The 20,861-nt window shown below is 34.8% G+C and overlaps 1 protein-coding gene across 6 annotated transcripts in view; it reads left to right on the top strand.

Moving 5' to 3' along the window:
- Window positions 1-20,861, top strand: part of LOC121298217 (forkhead box protein P1-like) — a 157,453-nt gene that overhangs the window by 48,089 nt on the left and 88,503 nt on the right. For 4 of the 6 annotated variants that reach the window (XM_041225196.1, XM_041225192.1, XM_041225188.1 and 1 more), the window contains 2 exons: window positions 9,587-9,660; window positions 12,587-12,656. The exons of 1 other annotated variant lie outside the window; for it this stretch is intronic. The gene's annotated coding sequence lies outside the window, so the exon portion shown is untranslated. Of the gene's footprint in view, window positions 1-9,586; window positions 9,661-12,586; window positions 12,657-20,861 lie in introns of those variants that run through there. One more of the 6 variants, XM_041225187.1, reaches the window with a different exon arrangement.

Here is a 20,861-nt window from a genome sequence, read left to right as displayed (position 1 = left end):
AGTGGGAATCCGTCACGAACATGGTTGTTTCAAGTGTGAATTTCATCTGGGGCCTCGGCTTGAACCGTCGCCAGTTTCAACAGTTTCTTGCCGAAATTGAAGCAGAATATGAAGATATCATGTGTCACACAAATGTGAGGTGGCTCAGTTGGGGTAAAGTTCTCAAACGATTCTTCAAGCTGCGGAATGATTGATTTTTTTTTTTTTTCTCACAGAAAAGGGAAAGCAGAAAGTGAAACTCTCTGATCCTGCGTGGATTTGGGATTCTTAGCAGACCGTACGGAACTTCTGAATGATCTGGACTTGAGACTCTAGGGGAAGGGAAAACTAGGGCCTGAAATGTTCGCTGACGTGAAAGCATTTGAGACAAAACTGAATATTATGATCAAACATGTCAGTGAAGGAAACTTTTCCCACCTTCCTAGTTGCAAACATGTTTTGAGTGACGAGGGAATCGATATGGACTTTCCACAGGGCAGGTTCATTGAGACCTTAAACAGTTGCTGGGGGGAATTCCAGGAAAGGTTTAAGGACATCCTGTTTGCAGTTGACATTGATGAGGCACCTGAAATGTATCAGATGGAGCTAGCAGATCTTCAAGTAAATGATACACTCAAGGACTTATAAAATAAGTGACCTGATCACCTTTCATTCAAATCTGCTGGCATGATAACAATAGTTGGAAGTTCAATGGCTGCATTTGTGTCAGATGGTGTGTGGTTATATTTGTAATAAAGAAAGAAGTACACAATTATATTTCATGCCTTTCTTCTTTTCAAAACCTCATATAACCCCCTCTTCTGGGCAGACAACATTAATTCAGCCCGCTGTTAGCGAAGGGTTGCTGACCACTGGTCTATGTAATTCAAGGGGAATGATATATTATAAAACTGGGTAACCTAGAGTAGCTAAAATACTGGCTTGTGTGTGTGATATATATATATATATATATATATATATATATATATATATATATATATATATGTATGTATGTATATGTATATATATATATATAATCTCACAATCTCTGGATTGGTAACTCAATCTGTGGGAATGCACAAGTTTTGGAATTATTGGAACGCCTACTGTTTTTTCCAAAGCCTAAGAAATTTCTTCCAAAACATAATCATTTAACTTTGGAATCTAACACAATACACACTATTGTGGCCTTGCTTAGCAGATGTTTATTTTAATTCCCCACTCTTTTAGAAATGCGTGTTACACCCAACAAAAACAAGCTGGTTTGCTTTGCTTTATCGGACACAGAATTAAATGTTGAAACTTGAGTGGTGTAAGCCTCCTTACTGTAACTCGCTGTACAGTTTTCTGGGATAAACAGTTTGAAAGATTGTTAGTGCAAGCTTTAACATCTGTGGCAAGTAATAGCTTGAATGTAATTAACTGGAATTAGTTATTTTTTATTCCATACCGGAGTAATTCATCATTTAGAGGAGGAGCAGATCCAGAATTTTTTATTAGAGTTTGGATTTGATCTGTGTTGCACTCAAGCAGGATTTCCAGCTTGACTGTATATTCCAATGTAACTTTTAAGGCTGTCTTTTATGAGAAGAGGAGAATGTACTTTTTGTAACCAGCCATTGCCACACCTATAACTGGTAGTATCTCATAAACCATTATTTACAGTATACTTAAATCAAATAAAATTAAATAAAAAGTCCTCAGACAAAGTTGGATTTTGTATGATAGCAATTAACTTATAAAGACACACACATGATGGGATTAATTAACAAACTTTTCGATGATGTATAATCAAACTAAATGATTAGGTAGACAGTGGGTGTTCTAGTCTTTCAATTATTAGAAACAATTATTGTTTTATGGCTCAATCACACATTATTATATAAAACATATATTTTGTACACCCCTACTAAATAGCCAAAACAGAATATTTGTAAGATGGTAGGGTTGGTTTCCATAGTAAATAAAGGTTATGGTTTTATTTTATTTTATTTTTTGAATGAAATCCCCATAAGTCTATTTGTGAAGATCCTGAAAGTTTTAGCCAATAGCTGCACTGTACACTGTAGCCTGTGTGTATGTATATCCAAGTGAACAAAACAACCTATTGTTTTTAATTGCCAAGGCCAAACTGTACAGATATCTATGGCTGGTTTACTGATTTCCAAGAGCGGTGTAAATCGGGTTATTGTCAGTTATGGTTTCCATGGCAATCAGGTAAATGGTTTTTAGCTTCAAGTTATCAAGTCATCAGACCAATGTTAACAACGGCACTGTGTAAGACGTTGTTTGGTGTACTTTTTTTGTCTGGATGTTTTTATTTATTTATTAGATTTATTTTTTCCCTAACTTTCTTTGTTTCAAAACATTTAAATCACATTTTCAGCCCTGAATGCTACCTGATAATGCAATATAAATATTCTTGGTACGCATTGCTATTATTTTCATTAAAAAATATATTTGATTAACCAGTTATTTATAAATGACACCTGCACACCCTGAAGAGCCAGGTGAGTCAGTAACATTGATTTAAAAGGAAAAGTTGATTCTACAGTAATCAATCTCTGCTTGTTTTTTTTTTTTTTTCTGAACACATTTTTTAAAAGTATGCTTTATAAGAAAATAGGTTTTATTCTGTTGCCTTTTCTTATAACAGCCACACTTCCTGATAAAAAGCATTCACTTTACTAATTAGGTACTGTCTGTTTTTTCATAGGCGTAGACAATTAATTTTGTTATTTCAGTACAAAGGTAAGCATGAGCGATCCATTGTGTGTGTGTGTATATATATGTATATATATATATATATATATATATATATATATATATATCGTAATATATATATATAATATATAATACATTTTTTCTCTTACAACGTATTACAATAAAATATTTTCAAAAAGAGTGAAATAATCTGCGTAAATGCCAATGAAATAGTTGCTATTCCCCGAGAACTCATGATCATCTGTATATGTAGAACATGCATTTGGAAAAAATGCTTAAGACATTGTACCAATTCTGCTCATGTGAAACTCTATTGGCAATCACATGCATTGTCTTTCATTATTAAAAGTGCTTCAAAGCTTGTACTAAGAAATGTAAAACTCAAACATTTTTCTTTGTTTGGCCTCCATCTGTCTGTTGATTCGACTATATCCAGCCAGCAAAACTGATGTGTTATTAACACCTATTCTTAGTCTGCTCTGTTTCTGTTCAATGTTTCCCATCAAATCTGATGTGTCAAATGCTGCCCTGCTTAATGAAATGTGTGTTGCAAAAAGATGGCATTTGTGTAGTAACTTACTGTGCTGTATGATATGCCTTATATAATTAAACTAGCTTCACCTGGCTGGTAAATTTAATGAGATATTCAATTTAGCGATTATGATATTCTCAAATGTCTTTCAGTGTACTGAAAGCCACTTCATTTGCTTAAATTGGCTGAAAATAAAGCTCTGAAAGATCTCTTTCCTTTTGTCCTTGCCTTTTCAATTCTTAGCAAAATAATTTGCATGGCAATTGATTTGCCCATAAGACATTGTAACTGTGTTAACTTTCTGTCATGTGCAAAAAAAGAATAAAAAAAAAAACCATTAGAAATTGTTTATTTAGACATATTTTCAAAATAATAAATTAATACATTCATAACATTAATTGAAGAGAATGTAATTGAATTTGACAGTCCATGGTGTTTTTTTCAACATACAAACATAGTAGTGTATGTTTTATGCTTTATATATATATACCCTAGCAACATAATGGTGCCCTTTGGTATGTCTCTTCTTATTCCCAGTATGCATGTTTCCATAATCTATTGAGTCCATAAATTAGCGCTGGTGGCACACATTGGTTGAAAACTTTCCTCTTGAGGAATAAGGGTAGTTTCCCTTTCAATATAGATATTATGTGTGTGTGTGTGTTTGTGTATATATGTATGTACATGTGTGTGTTGTTTTGATTAGTGAATGGGATGATTGGTTTTTTTTTCATTTATAAAATTGTTTCAGAAGGGTCTAAAATCCAGTTAACATCAAACATAAAAGAAAATACCACAATTGATTTAAAATTGAGGGGAATTAAAGTGTATGTTACTGCTTCATTTGAAACGTGTTGTGTTGACTGTACTGTTCTTCTGTGAACAATATAAAACCCCAAGAATGGTTTACATCCATACGTTTGAAGATGAGGGAATTTTCTTTCTTACCTCAGTATGACTTATTTTGACCACAGAAATGTTCTTGGTGGTTTTCATGCAAATCCCAATATAATCAAATACATAGCGTAAGCCAGACTAGTTATACTAATTAAACAGTATAAAAAAGCACATTCGATCCAATGTAAAATACCACCATTTTGAGACTATAATGTGCACACTTTTACAAATTGTAGTATTTTGTTAGAATGAAATGTCGTTTTTCATAGTACACACGGGCTTTATGTAATGCTGGATGTCTTTACAACGTGTGTAACCCAAGGCAGCACAGTCCCATGCATTACACAAAGGGTGCGAGTTATACAGAATGAGAGTTATACGGTACAGATTACAGTGTACACACTGTGCACAGGAAGAAAAGATTAAGGTGTGCTGTGCAGATGTTTATGATTAAGTTAAGAAGTAGCTGTAACAGATTTGCTTACACAAATGAATTAGAATTTTTCGTCGTATGTGATGGCTTGTCTTTTTGCATGTTATGTATGGATATTTAAGACATTCGGTGACAGTTTGACAAATTCATATTTTTAATTTACTTCAAAATTATATAATATATTTTTGTTATATTATTCAAACAAACTGCAAAGTCCGGTGCTTTTGGCATGGTGTTTATTTATTTATTTATTTATTTATTTTTTTGTCATTAATAATACTCACCTGTTGTGTAGTTGTCAAGTTCATGTTTTGTTAGCTCTGTAGAATTTTGTCGGAACAGGGTTTTAATGTCCCAAAGCAGTGTGAAACATTGTTTGCTCCAGATATCAAGTAGCATGTGTGAAACTACGAAATCTACCCCCGTCTCGTATAAAATCGTTGTTTATACAGCTTTTATAACATAATGATTTCGTATCCCATCAGTCTCATGTACTGGCCAAACTAGACTAAAAAATGTAGACTGTAGGAAAGAGATTAAAATGTGGCCTGGGAATACAGATTATCCTGATATTTTATTTAGCTAACTTTTAGCATTTATATTATTTATTTAGCACAGTATGTATATGATTCACATTTCCCCTAGGCATTTGTGGTAAAGACAGGTTGAATTTGAAATGCTTTTGTGGAGTATTTTAACGGCTGTAGTCTGCAGGTCAGTGTGATTTTTTTTTTTTTTTTTTAATCACAGCTAACATGTAAATCAAGAGGTAAGTTTTATATATGATTACATGCTTAATATATATGGTTCTTTTCACAGAACATTTAAATGTTATATGCAATTAAAAACATTTGTTCTACGTGGTTTTCTTTTAAACACTGTAATGCATCCATGATATATGAATGGGGCTATTGCCTATAAATACTTTTGCAAAACCCACTAAATAAATAAATAAACAAATAACTATACACGTGGTAATTCAAATTGGAGTTTGTTGTCCCTTTCTTTCATTAACCATATCATTAAAAAACATAATCTATCTGACCCCATTGACTGACATAACAAGAATACATTTTAAGTCAGAGTTTTATCGTCATTTTTTTTTTCTTGTGCCATTATGACACATCATTTACCACAGTGAAATTAATTTGTGGTTTTTCAAACAAGTCCCACTGTGAATAAAACCGAGAGCCAGTGACGCAGGTGGCAAGAACTAGTAAGTCTGGGATTTCTTAGTAAAATAATATTTACAACTAAAATAATTTGCAGGTCTTATTTAATATATGTATGTCTGTGTATGGCAAGGTGTAGGTTTGCTTTAGGGGGTGTAGAACAATGATAGATTCTTTGCAGTTACGACGTAGTTATAAGCTAATGAACACTTGTGTACCTGATGTAGACAACTAGTTGAACACACGCACGCATATAGCAAAAAAATAAAAAAAATATACATTGTTTTCACTGTTCTGAACTCCTTTGCAGCTAATTTGTAAACCTTTAATAGTTAAATCACTTGAGCGTTACAAACAAAGCAGAAATACCTAATGGGATGGAAGGCTCATTTTTTCCGTTCTTGATTGAGGTTTCAGACTGTTATGTACCTATTGCGCACTACCTCGCGTGCTGTGGTATTTAGGTTGAAGTGGGAGACGGCGTGCTGGATGAGTGGTGCTTCACTGGATGTCTGCATTTGTCACATCTGCTGCAGCGACTCGTCATGGGAGCCACCAAGCACTATGTGGTATTCATAATTCCTTTCAGAGGAAACTTTGGCTTCTTAAACATTCTTAGATCACAAAACCTGGTTGCTACTTAACATGAAATATTGAAGTTAGCAAGAATTTCAGATTTTTTTTTTTTTGTCCTCCTACATGCAATAAATAATGATTTAAAGCCTTACCATAAAAAGTAATGCTACCAGTTTTTCTTCCATACAGTAAAGACTTTTATTTTAATGCAATTCTGTCCAGTTTTGTGTACTTACAGTGTAAAAGTAAATGCTCCTGTTTTTTTTTTTTTTTTTTTTTTTTTTTTTTTTTAAACTGTTGTAATCCTAAACTGTAAATAACATCACAGTTATTTAGCTGTCCCACACAAGTGCACATCTGGAGTCTGGGTTTCATTTACTATGGGCTACCCTTCCTTTCCGAGATGGCTCTCACATTTCATAAGGCAATAAAGTGCACAAGAGAGTCAGGGACTCTGGATCCATCTGGTGTTATAATTTTCCACTGATAATTGGCTTGAACAATGGAATGCTTGTGTCCCCCCCTTTGAAATTGTACACCGCTGTTTATTTTCTCATTCCTGCTGTCCCTTGCTCTCCTCTCTCCTGTTTGCTCTCTCTCTCGCTCTCTTCTTCCCCCCTCACTTGCTCTATCTGTTTCTTTTTTCTGTTTGGTTCTCTCTCTCTCTCTCTCTCTGCTTCCAGCAAGTGGAGCTTGCATGAAAATGACATCTTTGACTGTCTTTGACTCACGCATCAGTATGTGTCAGTCAGCATCTAAAGCTCGACTGCAGATTATTTTATTTGGTTCAGTCTAGGTCTTTACATTAAGGACTGGCAGGGCTGTCATGATACCTCTCGTGGAATGTAGCACTGTAGTGTATTCCGATTGGTTATTTTCAAGGCTGACAGGGTAACAGTGGACAGTACTTGATTAGGTGTCTGTTGTATGCTTTTTATGTTCTATGTTCTGTTCTATTACTTTGTGAAATATTTCAGCTCTGTAGTGGTAGGTGTGCATCACTTCTACTCTTCTGTTCATCCAGTAGGAGGTGTGCAGGATTAGGGACAGATTTTCGGAATTGTGCAGAAGGCTATACCACAAGCCAGAATTCACAAACTAGGGGAAGGAGCTTGGGCGCTGACTCTTTTTATAATGGAATTTAGACCGTTTATAATTCTATTTTATTTTTTTAAAAACACACACACACACACACACACAGTGCTCCCTCGCTATAATGTGGGTCTCGGGGCACACACAATATGAGTGTTATAATGCACATATAGTGAAGCACAAATGTATCTTTCTGTGATTAACCATGCATAAAGCACCATGAAATCAATGCTATATTTTTTACAAAAAAAAAAAAAAAGGTAACATTCCCACTCGTGGATCATTTTAATTTGCAGTTTTTAAACTATAAATATCCTGTCTAAACGGCGGTCGGGAGTTCAGTTCGATGCGACAGACAAGCAAACCAAGTGCGAGAAGGAGAGCGGGTCGGGAGAGGGGAAGAGGGAATGGGCGCGCCCCAGGTTCAGCTTCAGGAGCTCCTCTTGCAACAAAAAGTAAATACATTAGGAAAGATAACCATGTAATAGGACTAATATTTATTTAGTTGTAAAATGACTGCTGAGTAAGATGTCTGTGTTATAAAGTGCCAGCGCAGCTTTTCTTCAGTTCAGATACTGTATCAAAAGGGAGAGACAGAAACGGAAGTTAGACTGAGAAGTTGTTTACAGTTTGAACAACACTGGTACTGTATTTACTGTAGAAATATTGCATGAATCACTAGTATAGAAAATGGGGGACATGCTGTAGGAATGTTATAGCCGAGGTGCCTTATAGCGAGCGAGCAGCACTGTGTGTATGTATGTGTATATATATATATATATATATATATATATATATATATATATATATATATATATATATATATATATATATATATATATATATATATATATATATATTATATATAATATATACGCAGTGAAGATTGGGCAGATCTGTTCTCAGTACAGAGAATAATCATGTGACTTGTTTTAAGGATCTATAATACTAGAAGAGAATTATGGTAAATAGTATTTTGTTAATATTCATTTTATTTTAAGTCTGGTTCTCAATTTTAAAAAGAGGGCCATCGCAAAAGTGTTAAAGGAGTAAAATTATACTATTTAAAGAAGTACTGTACAAGCATTATAAAACAGTGGTCACTATAATCATAATAGTGTATGTGATTGAAAACAGTTCAAATTTCCTTCAAATTTCAAAAATATAATAGCATTAACCATAGAGAATAGTTTTGGTCCCCATTTAAGCTGTCTGCCCCTTAAGCCATGTGTTTCATAATTAAAGCAGAGAGCAGGACAGGTAGAACACACAGCAGGCTTCTGATTTGAGCCAGTTATTCATTTGCTGAGTGTTTGTGTTTATGCAAAGGGGCCTCTTCCTGCATATTTAATCTAGAGCAAGGCAGTGGCTTTTGTTGTGTTTAGACCACATATCTTCAGTCCTTCTTTACACTGCAGTCAGTGTTGGAGCTGAGAGAGAGACTGGTTAGTCAAAAGGGCTTTTATTGTTCAGGGAGAAAATAAATAAATAAAAAAAGAACTACTTTTACTTTTGTTAAACCCCGGGGATTTATTTACCACCTAAATGGGTTAATGGGTAAGTTAGAATTGCATTCTTGTTTCTTTTCTTTCTTGTAATGCATTCCTTTCTTGGTGAAGTAAATGTGAGTGTGCTTACCCTGTTAACAGTTGTTTTGGAGCTCCTTAAAGTGTGGCTTGTCCATCAGTTTGTGTAGTTTTACTGAACTGACTTGGAAGCAGCTTGAGAAGTGCAGGTGGCATGTGATGAGGGTGAACCCTGTTACTAAATACTTCAGAGTGCGGGTCCTGTAAAGAAACCCGTCAGGGCTGCTTTGTTATTATTCTTTCAAACTAATCCTGTTTTGTAACTGCCCTCAACATAATACTGCCATCACTTGTCATAAAGCATTCAAACCGTACACCGTCTACAACCTGAAGGCTTTTAAGAGCTGCTATTCCTTATTGTGTCCCAACCAAAGGCTTCTTGATCACAAATGAATGTACTGTAATAGGAAGGTTTTTCATATATGGAAAATGCCAGTTGCCCCTTTTGTGTAGGGCATGCTTTCCAGTGAATGTTTAATGTTTGGACTGGTTTTTGTTTACTCTGTAAAGTTTGAAAACTGTTACCTGAACCTGTTTAGTATCACTTATTCACTCTCTCTCTCTCTCTCTCTCTCTCTCTCTCTCTCTATATTAGGTACAGTTCATGTATATTTCAATCAATCACCTCCTACTGTTGACAATATGCACTTGGACGCAAGCAGTTGTCAGGTATTTAAATAGTGCTAAAGCATATCTGTTAGGGATTTTGAGAGAGAGTCTACTTCTGTGACATTATAAACCTAATGCATTTTCTGTGTACTGGATGACTATTAAATGACTCACACTTAAACCTCAGCTACTTGGAAGTTACCAAATCCAAGGGTCCTGGATTCAGACAGCATTGTGTAGTTCAGGAAGAACAACTGTCTTCCATTGGTAGACATTATATATCATCGTAGATATATCAATGACACGAGGAAGTTATTAATAACTGTCACACAACTAGACTTGAACATCATAAAGGGTTATGTATGTAATAGCTTTTAACAACATTTTTAGGAGTGTTCCTCTTTATATTTCACAGCTGATATTTACTGTATTTATGTAAAAGTGAATACTATTTTATAATGCATGCTCAATTTGCACATGTGGGAAAGCACTGTGTATCTAATATATATTATGTTTTTTTTTTATTTTGGATGTGAGAGGGGAGGGTGGGGGGTGGAACGCAGATGTGCAGATGCTTACTGTTTAAATATAAACAAAAACAACGCTCCTAGCAAGAGCAAGTGCTGTTGAATTGAGCAACAGACCAGTTCTTCCACTTTTTGACAACCACCGATTTCTGTTTACTGTTGCATTGTTTGTCCTACACAGTTTATAGCTTCAGATTAAGAAAGCACATGGAAGAGCAAGAAATGCCTGGGAATTCATTTCAAGAAAAGAAAACAAGAAAACAAACATTGAATCTGAGATAGTCTTTAACCAGCTAGTGAAAGAAATATGACACCAGCAATAATTTCTCCACTTGACTTGCACAGTTTTGTTGTAGTTCATTGATAATTACAAGGCTATACGTGGATTTTTTTTAAAAAATGTTTAGATAACTTAGCTGAGTAAAGCTTAAGAATCCCAAATTAGACAGTTCCTTAAATTGCATGTCTAGCGAAAATACACACAAGTGTTTAGGGAAAGTCCTACATTCATACCTAACCCACAAAAAAGCTTTTGCATTTTGTACAGTGATAACAATATTCAAAGTGGACAAGTGCTGCCAATTTAGTTTTTATGATAATGTGCAAATGTATTGAACCTTAGATGAATCTCTTAACAAGACAAACATATATATACCACAGTTTTGACTGGCAAATATTTAGAAGCACAGTAGCACGTTATGAAATGACATGCACTTTACATACTTTATTATGCATTCATTCATTTATTTGAATGCATTTGAGTTGTGTTACACAGTACTTCAAATTACACTATAAAACATTACTTTTACACTTGCCTCTTTTCAAGAACAGCGCAATACGTCTCTTCTAAAACAATTCCATGCATACAGCGTTCAGCCACCAGGGGATGCAATGTGCTAAGTAAACATCCCATTAGAAAATAACATCTTAAAGGGGAAGTTATTTTAGACACACTTATGTTTTAGTTAGGTAGTTTGTTTTATTTAGAATAGCAATAGATTCTGTCTGTTGGGTAAAAGCATGTTTTAATTGTTTAAATTTAATTTCAAACAAATCTTACGATTTTAAAAACACAGTCTGCCCTGGCCATGAATATTTTATAAGCTGTTTATAACTTGTACGGTTATCCCTGTCATCATATGCTATTAGTCAAGTTTTGGCTTTCTCCACCACAGACACAACAGTGACTTGGCAAGGAAACAGAAGTACTGTCCACAGATTAAACCAGTATTGGATTGTATATAAGTTATAGTTAGTCAATATGGTGTGACCTTTTGATGTAAGGGTATAAAATCTAAATACACAGCAGCACTTTCTGCCCACCTTACCTTGCTTTTACACTGTTCAGTAACATTTTCCAGAGTGGGACGTAAACCTATGTTTTCAATTGGAAGCTTATGGATTGTTAAAACTGTAGAAACAATTGCAGGGGTACGTTTGAGGCGTGGCTTTCCATTTACAGGAAGTTCGGTTGAATAAAGCTCTTGCCATATTTAAATGATGTACATTAAGAAATTCCCCTCTTTTTGTAGTTTAAACACTTCCTATGTAAATTTATTACACGCAAATCAAATTCGGCACGTATATTCTTGAGAGTAAAGAAAGGGTTATACTGTTCATTAGCGTGCATATGCACTGTATCACCTGGGTTTATCGGAAACTGTCCAGGTGAGGAGTCAGCAGGTCCATGTGCGGACCATGTGCAATAAGTCTGCAATATCTGCAACTAGTCAGGTTTTTTTTCTGTTTTCAATTAGTTTAAGATTCTTGACACCCACACAAGTCTGTAATGCAGTAATAACAAGAAGATTGATTTTTTTTTTATTTATTTTTTCCTACTGAAAATGTGTTTTTTTTTTTTTTTTTGTTTTTTTTTGACGGGGTTTTCCTGACTGACGGGTTAGATAGGATATATATATATATATATATATTATATATATATATATATATAATATATATATATATATAATTATATATGACTCTTATAGACAGCAGCTGTTGAGTATAATATAGCAGTATGTTTCAAATACGAAGATGGCTTGCGAGTGGAGTTTTGTGTTTTGTTAAGAATATGGTCATGCAACAATGCAACTGAAAAACAGTTGAACTAGAATTTAAGTGTTGCACTTTACTAATGCATTTGTGTTCTTTAAAAAATGAGTTTTTATTGTTTAAGAAACAGAAAGAGAATAATTCAAAGGAGATGGAAACCTTGTTTCTCGAAAGCAGTTTGTACTGTATTTGTTAAATGAGAGAGCCTTGCACTTGTTGGTACTGATAAGCATCAAATCTTATGACATGATTGTTTTTATTAACTTGTAGAGCGTCATTCACTATTAAATCCAATTCCTTTCATTTGTTGTTTTTTTTTTATGTTTGACTTGACAGTGGGGTGCGAATGAACATGCTTAATTGATGGTTCCCACCAGAAATCCGCCAATTACATTGTTTTCTTACAGGTTAAGAAGAGCAAACTTTGAAGGTGGCTGTAACGGAAGACTGCTTTAAACAAGCAACTGCTTGAAGAAGGTAAATACAAGCCGATTTTACACAAGGCTCTCGCTCAGCAAGGGGCAGACTCTGCATCCAGATTGTTTAATAAATAACCTATTAGGGTGCCTTAACTTTGTTTGTAGATACTACTTGCTTTTTTCTATTTGAGAGAAACCAGTACCTGGGTAATTTTAAACAAAAGTTTTTTTGTTTTTTTTTCACTTTGACATGCTGCAACAATTAGGCAATGCTTCCCTGACAAACCAAAGAACACCTAAATATTCTCTTGACACCATTTAAACAAATTAAACGACAAGAATAGCTGTTTATGCATTCATACATATTAATTGTTCTTCCTCTATTATTCCTCTTGTAGTAAAAAGGCATGTTAATGAGGTCATGTGACACTATTTTGGGAGTCTGGGGCTGGGGGAGATTTGGAGGCAAGGCCAGCATTCATGTCCTTAAAGCACAGCAGGATAAAGGTAATCTGGTCCTGGCCTACCACTTTAAACCTATGGTATTGTACTGGCCAGTACTGTACTGAGATATAATATAGCAATACAGTTTTCTGGAGAAAAGTTTAGACCCTCGAATACTACAAGAATAAATCACAAGCAGGTCTGTATTTAGATCATTCAAAAACTGGTCTTCTAATACGAATATTTAATTTATTTTTAATATTATTACAAATATCAATAAAAATTTTCTTTTGTAACCCTTAAATATAATTTCCATCTACAACAATCTGCCATATGAATATCTGAAATGAAAGGGAAAGCTTGATGGAATTACACAATCTTTTGTCCTCTCAGCCTACAGTATATAGAACACGGATGGTAAAATAATAACTTGAGAATGTGTCAAAAGGCAGCACAAGTAATGTAAAAAAATGTGGTACAGTATCACCTTTTGTGAGATGCAGTTGAGTCTTTGCTTTGGGTTTTGGATTATATTTTTAAAGCAAGAGAATATTAAAATACGAATGCACTTTGATGTTTAACTTCTTTCTGACAGTGAAACAAAACCACATCAGTTCTACAGCATCATAAATGTAGGTTCATGTACTTACTCAAAATAACGGTTACGGAATATCTAATAGAACACAGCAATGCTAACCTCTGGATATTCATCTGTGGATTATCACCTTTTGTTAGAAATTAATAGTTATGCACTGTAGAAACAATGGAGTAACTGTCAAGCAGGGACTGCATAATATTCCCCTGTCAACCTCCATAAATGAACCTCTCTTTGCAACCTTGCAAGAATACAATTTTGTAAACTTTATAACAGGATATGAAATAATTACCAAAAAAGCAGTTTGCTGAAACCACATAAAGAAACCAAGTAAAACTCTTAAATCATGACAGAGGTGTATTTAAAGAGATATGAGTTCTACACATATGCAAACTTTAAAAGGTTATCAAGGGACAGTCAGTTTGCCAGTGTTGCTTTTTGTTTTTAAGTTCAGTATTGGCGTAATAAATGCTTACCCTTTTTATTTGTGTAGGCTTAGGCATGTACATAATGTTTACTGCCGGTTATCTCAAGAGGAAGTACGTACATTATCTCACTAAGGTTCAGGGATGTTATTCTTGTGTTTATTTTTTTGAATAGTCCCTTGTTCATTTAGGGAACAGAAGAAGCTTTTGAAGTCTGTATTTCACTCCAATGCATTAAAACCAGGTGTAGCATAAACAAACCAAAAAAAAGACTACATTTTAAGCCCAAACTAGTATCACTTGCACATTTGTATATATTTATCTGTGCAAGCTCTTGCAACACACTGTTTCTGTAGAAGCTTGTGAGTCTTATAACTTGAATATTCCTTCATAATGGTTGGAAATTTAACACTCACAACTGCAGATTTTTACAGTAAATTTCCGAGGGCTTCGTTTTTCTATTTGCTGATATATTTTCCAAAAACCCCTTGCTTTTCTTTGTTATTGGTGTGTGTGTGTGTGTGTGTGTGTGTGTGTGTTTTTTGCATTGATAATGGCATTGTTTTAAATGTGTCTATTTGTGCTCAAACAGAAAAGGAACTAAATGTAGTTTTTATATTATGGAAAACACTGTTCTTTTTTTTCCATATTAGAGGAATTAATTGTTTGCATGCAGGTCTGTAAGTGGCCCTAAATGAAGGTTATTGTTTGTTTTGTTTAGTAAATATTGTCTGTATAACTACTATATTTACATTAGTTACAGTATTTTTAAATAAGATAGTATGGGCTGTACTGTTATTTCTTACTGTACTGCATAAGAATTCCAATTCTTTATATCATCATTAAGCTAGAAATTGCCATGTATCAGTATTAGGGTCGGTAAGCTTTTAATTCCATGGAATTTACAGCTCGCTGTGTTTCCATGCATTTATAACACTGATTCTTAGGAGTCCCGTTTAATCGGTTTTGCCTAGCACAATAGCATAATAAACAGCTTGCTGTTGCTAAAGTGCCACATGGGGGACATTGCTAACAAGAAAGTTAAATGCGTCTGCCGCTAGCAGTTTTGTCACTGTTTTTCATGAGCTGTAACTACCATAATGTCCTTTAGGAGCTTCAGTACAGTCATTGATACAGTGGCAGGCATAACCCTCCGGAAGGCACTTTTAGCAGTGTAGAAATTGGCACCTTCTTTGTAAATCCAGTTTAAAGAACCTTTGCTCTTGATCTCGTTCTCAGGATGGGGGCATTTCATAATTAATAATATAAAAGCAAATACCTGCTCAGTTGACAGTTAAACTGTGGCAGCTTTTACGTTTGTACAGATATCCAGAAAAGTACAGTAAACTTTGTCAGATGAAATTAGGTATGCACAAATCCCATTTGAACCCAAGACTTAAAGCTAATAGCAGCTACCAAATTTTCAATGATTTCTATGATGTGCATAAAATATTTACAGACTTAAATAAAGACAGTATCAAGAATACAAGTCGTACTGTATGTATATACTCCTTATGTACGTTTTCTGTGGGATTTATTGTAAAATATGCAACTCTTTGTGTTGTGCAAGATACAGTGACTGTGGTGGCTTTATATTGTACAATAAAAGGCATAGCAGAGTGAATTGATTCTGCAATATGTTTTTTTTCACCCTATCCAGAGAGCGTGGCTTAGTAGAGTCTGCAGAAAAATGCGTCTGCTTAATGAAATGGCTGCTGCATCATGTAAATAAATAGCTTGCAGTTTTTGGTGTGACAGCCCTATGAAAGTGATGCCTGTGGTGTCTATAGGAAGAAAAAAGGCCCTAAAGAGATGTGGTGAACTGGCTATCATGACTTTGAACTTGTGAACTGCTACTTGTTTGTATGATGTATTGATTTAGATATGCCAGCCTAGTGCATTCAACTTTACTCTAGCGCAGCAGTGGGGGTGTGAAGCATGCCCTTCTGGATTCGAGAGTGCTAGTATCATTAATTCCATTATTCTTTAAACCTCACTGGAAGTAAAGCAATCACAAACATACACACGCTTTATTTTGGAAAAGGAAAACTACAAACTGTTTAGCACTGCATAAAATGGAGGGTACCACCATTGTATACTGTTTCAGATTATAGAGAACTTTCAGATCCAGACGTATTAGCTATAACCCTGTTATACTACACAGAACTAGATTTGTGGAAAACTGTTTCATCACTGTTCAGCATTCTCTTTATAGGTTAATCAAATGTATTAAATTGTTAAATTATTTAACATGTAAAATTTATATTCAGTGGTTTGAAGAGGCAACTGAAGCAGAACACTTTTGGTGATGAAGTGGTTGGCTTTTACATTAGGAATCTGCAAGTTTATTTAATTTATAACATTAAAAGCATTCCTGGGGATTTTATTGTGCAAAGGTTTAAAGCCTGGCTAAAATGTTATTTTCATAAACAAAGTATGTTTGAGTTGGAAAAAAAAATGCTGCAGTGGGGAGATTGAAAACAGGAATGACAAACACCATTAGCTGAAAAATTTCCATTTCATTGCAACTATGTTATTGTTTACTTTACCATACACATCCTAATATGGTTACCTCCCTGTCAAACAGCAGAGCCAGGGGCTGGGAGGCCCCTGCAGGGACCAGCTTCCAACTGCCACTTAGACAATAAGAAACAAATGCATGCAACTCCCCACAATACTTCCTCAGGAAAAAAAAAAAAAGTGTTAACAAAAAAACACAAAACAAAACAGCCTTTTTTTACATTTTTGTTTTCTCCTTACCCTGGCCCAGCATGTTTTAACCTTTTGTAACACATGTTAGCTGTGAAACTATTAGGTCTTTCCAATTCATTTTGTTTGTTCATATGTCTGTTTGTTTGTGTATGTATTAATGTATGTGTCTGTGTTCATTTAGTGCAAAAAAGGATGGAAATGATTGCATTAAGCTTGTGGGCTTCTGTACACTTTGACTAATCCCTTCATGGTAAGACCTGGAATGGCTCGATTCAGAACAAGAACACTGTCACTGTACATTACTCACAAATAACTTTGTTTTTACAAAGACATTTAAAAACTCTTTTCATTCTGACTTGGCTGTAGTTTGATTACTAAGGCATAAAAAGCAGTGCTAGACTCCACAAAGCAGAGGCGGTGTCCTCAGCTGTCATGTAAACAGCACTGGAAATACTTGCTGAGGGCTGCGAGTCAGAGCTCACTAGTTCGGTGGCTTTCTTTTTTCTCTTTCTGTGTTTCTGATTCAACACAAGCCACACGTCTGTTCTAAAATCCTCATGTGTCTGATGCTTGCTTGATATGATCTGTATCCATAGAACAAAGGATGGTTGTTGCACTGTGAGGGTTTCCTTTTGCACAGTAACAGTAGACAAACTGAACTAAGAGAGGGAAGGTTAGGAGATGAATCCCTAGAGGCACTTTTACTAGATTTTAAAAAACAAGAAGGAAAGTAGAGACACTGACAACACACAAGTCGGTGATTGGTTACAGAGCAGCCAAGTTTGATTTTGAGACTTTTACTGTGTACAAGCTCAAACCTCCAGAAGCCTCACACTTTGGTTCAGGTGTTTTTGTGTTCCTTCCTGTGACCTCATCCAGGGAGATGTCATAATGGAAAGAATCTGGAAGAACTGATCTGTAATTTTAGTTTATAGTAACTTGGAATTAAAAAAAAAAAAAAAAAATATGGAAAAACTTCTTTAGAATTACCAAACATAAACACATCAGATATTTCAGGAATTGAAAGCATAGTTTAGATGTTTATTTTCCATTTCATGACACCAAAAGGGTGACTTCTTTATATGCTCTCGTTAGCAGGGTCTGTTTTGAAACACTATTTTCCCTCTGACGCATGCGTTTTCACCCAAGTGAGAATAAGCATTGACCAAACGTGTAGGATATTATTATTATTATTATTATTATTATTTAGCAGGCTCTTTTATCCAAAGCGACTTACAGAAATCGAACAAACTCTAACAATGTATAAATTAGTCTTAAATTGAAAAAGAAAACTGGTAAAGACAAATAGATATGGAGAGAAATGCTTAAGACATATAAAAGCAAATGAAGAATGATAAATATTTATAATACACAACTAACTAATAAAATAGCATAACATAACAACACAGAAACATCCCAGAACAGCCCCAAAACAGCCTGTGTCCTTTCCCGGTGTTCTTACATGATCGCCGAACACACTGCCGCTCACATCGACAGGGAAGATGAATCCGTAGCAATCCGGAATCGGAGACAGTAGGAACAGGTGTGTGATGGACACAGGTGAAAACAACAAAGAATCTAAACATAAAGGCCTGTGTATACGTGAATGTGAGCATTACAATGGACTCCCCACATTACACGTGTGTTTATTTGCTTTGAGTAAAGAAAAAAATATATACTGTATATGCTGCTCATGAACTGCTGTGCTGTTGTTTGTCAACCAACTTCAAGATCATTTACATAAAACAGCATTACACCTTGATGTGAATGCTAGATCAAAGTTGTTATTATTATTATTATTATTATTATATACAGCTCAGTATGTATGACCATGTGTGCCAATGTGTTGTATTAAGGCCACCTTCTTTTTCGTTCCCATAAACATAGACTGCTTTGATTGCCATGCTTATTAACTAGATTACTTCATTCTCTTTTATATTAAGTATATAGGATTGGAATATGTGAGACTAAAAGCGAGAGAATCTTTAGTGTAAAAAAAATAAAAAAAATAATGGATTTTCTTTTTTCCACAGCCAGCATGTACTGTAATGTTAAATACAATTTATGTTGCTAGCTATCACCCATGAAGGTGCATTTGGACTTGGTAGCCTTTAATTAGAAGTGAGATATTAACATTTCATAGGGATTTACGTTAGAACATGGAATGGCGGGCGGCCATTTCCTCATTATGAATACTCTCTGCATGTAATGAGATCCATCATTAGTTGATGGAGTGGATTTGCCCTAGCTCTGCCTTGAAAGGCACATCATTTACATATTTCTTAAGAATAAGGGTTTTAATGGATTCCTCAATAAATAAAATGAAAAGCTACTTCTTAAAATTTTCAACAGTCTGTTTTGGATAATGTGCATTACCATAATTTTTGCTCAAAAAAAAAAAGATTGACTTCTGTTTAAAATCATTCACTTTATGTAGTATGCCATAAATTTCCAGTAAAATCAATATTATCTGGACACGATGTCTTCTGTGACTATGGAATACTTAACACCTTATACCGTACAGTAATTAACACAATTAGGCATTATTAACAGCTTGTGGTTTGTATTCTTTGGTCTGTAAGAATACGTGGTTAATGAGTACAGTACGACTATACGGGAAATGGTTTTAAATCCATGGAGAATATGTAATGGCATCTCGTTTTTAACAGAGAACTCGGAAGTAAATAGTTAGCATATGCACCATATAAAAAAGGTATCTCCTCCTGATCCAGAAATCTTTTATTGATGAATCCACATACTGGCATCTCTAGTAAATTGCCTCTTTTGATCACATTCGTTTTGTGAAATTAACCTGAATCTGTATTCTGCCAGGTACGTGTGTGGATAGATAGACCTGTCGGCTGGAAAATCTTCCTGTCTTCCCTAAAACATATATTTGTTTTGGATGCTTTCATTGGAGTGTACACGATGATTACAGCTGTTCATTAACAAAATTGGGTATTTGTTTTAAACTTTAACCAATCACTTTGATATGCTAATTATGGTGTAATTTAATTTGAGCCCTGTAATGATGATGCTGTTATTATGGACATAAATGATGCAGTTAAGCTGAGAGTAATCTCATTTGCATACTGTACATGCCAGTAAATTAAGCCCTTTCCTCGACTGCTTCAGCTTTAATTTTCCACTTCTTTTCACACAGAGCCTTTTCAGCCTCTCTCCTATGAGCCCCAACAGGGTGGGGAGTAAAAGAAAAGAAAGAACAAAAACAGAAGACTCTCTAATAGCAGTGATCACTGTTTGATGTGGAGAGCTGCCTCACCACACTAAATCTAGGCACAATATGTAATGCATAATCAGCCTCATTATCTTACTGAGTGTTTCTTTAAGAAGTCTGGATTAATAGGAAGAGGGGTGTTCCATCTTGTAGCAACACAAATTGTGTTCTTAAACAGGGAGAAATGGAAAGTGTGGTTATGTACAGTATTTGAGAAAGCTGTTATTTCCAAAACAAACTAGCTGCAGTAAAAAGAAAAGAAAATCCTTTTAATTAATTTTTGTAACATCATTTACGTTTTGACGAGATTAAGCATGCCAAACACTTCAATTTAAAAGGTATTTATACACAAAATAAGCTGAAGGAGGTTTAATGGCAGGTTGTGAACTTTAGATATTAAGCATCAACCCAAGAACAGAATACAGAATGTTTGCAGGTAAGGAAAGCATCTTAAATAAACAACCCCCAAAGCATCGCTACCGTTCTGTAATTCCCAGATTATCAAAGAGAAATGTAACCTTTTTAAATCGTACATAATCTTGAGTAATGTGTCTGATTGTGTTGTGCAGAATGTAAGTTTACCTTGCATGCATAAGGTCTTTTAATTTACATAATATGGTTTATTGGGACTATTTTTAATCTCTGGGGGCCCTAATAATGCAGGGTAAATAGCAGGGTAAATAGCCCCCCCCCCCCCCACACACACACACACACACACACACATTTGTTTTCCTGCTCAAAGTTATGTTATTTAGAATTGGAGGTTTTTTTTTTTTTTTTTTTAATTGTATATTTTAAACTTTTTTTTTAGCAAGCAATCAAGCAAGCAAGCAAGTACACACATGTCAT

Source organism: Polyodon spathula, chromosome 23 (genome assembly GCF_017654505.1).
Source record: "Polyodon spathula isolate WHYD16114869_AA chromosome 23, ASM1765450v1, whole genome shotgun sequence".
NCBI lineage: Eukaryota > Metazoa > Chordata > Actinopteri > Acipenseriformes > Polyodontidae > Polyodon > Polyodon spathula.
This window is presented reverse-complemented; position numbering and strand designations above follow the sequence as displayed.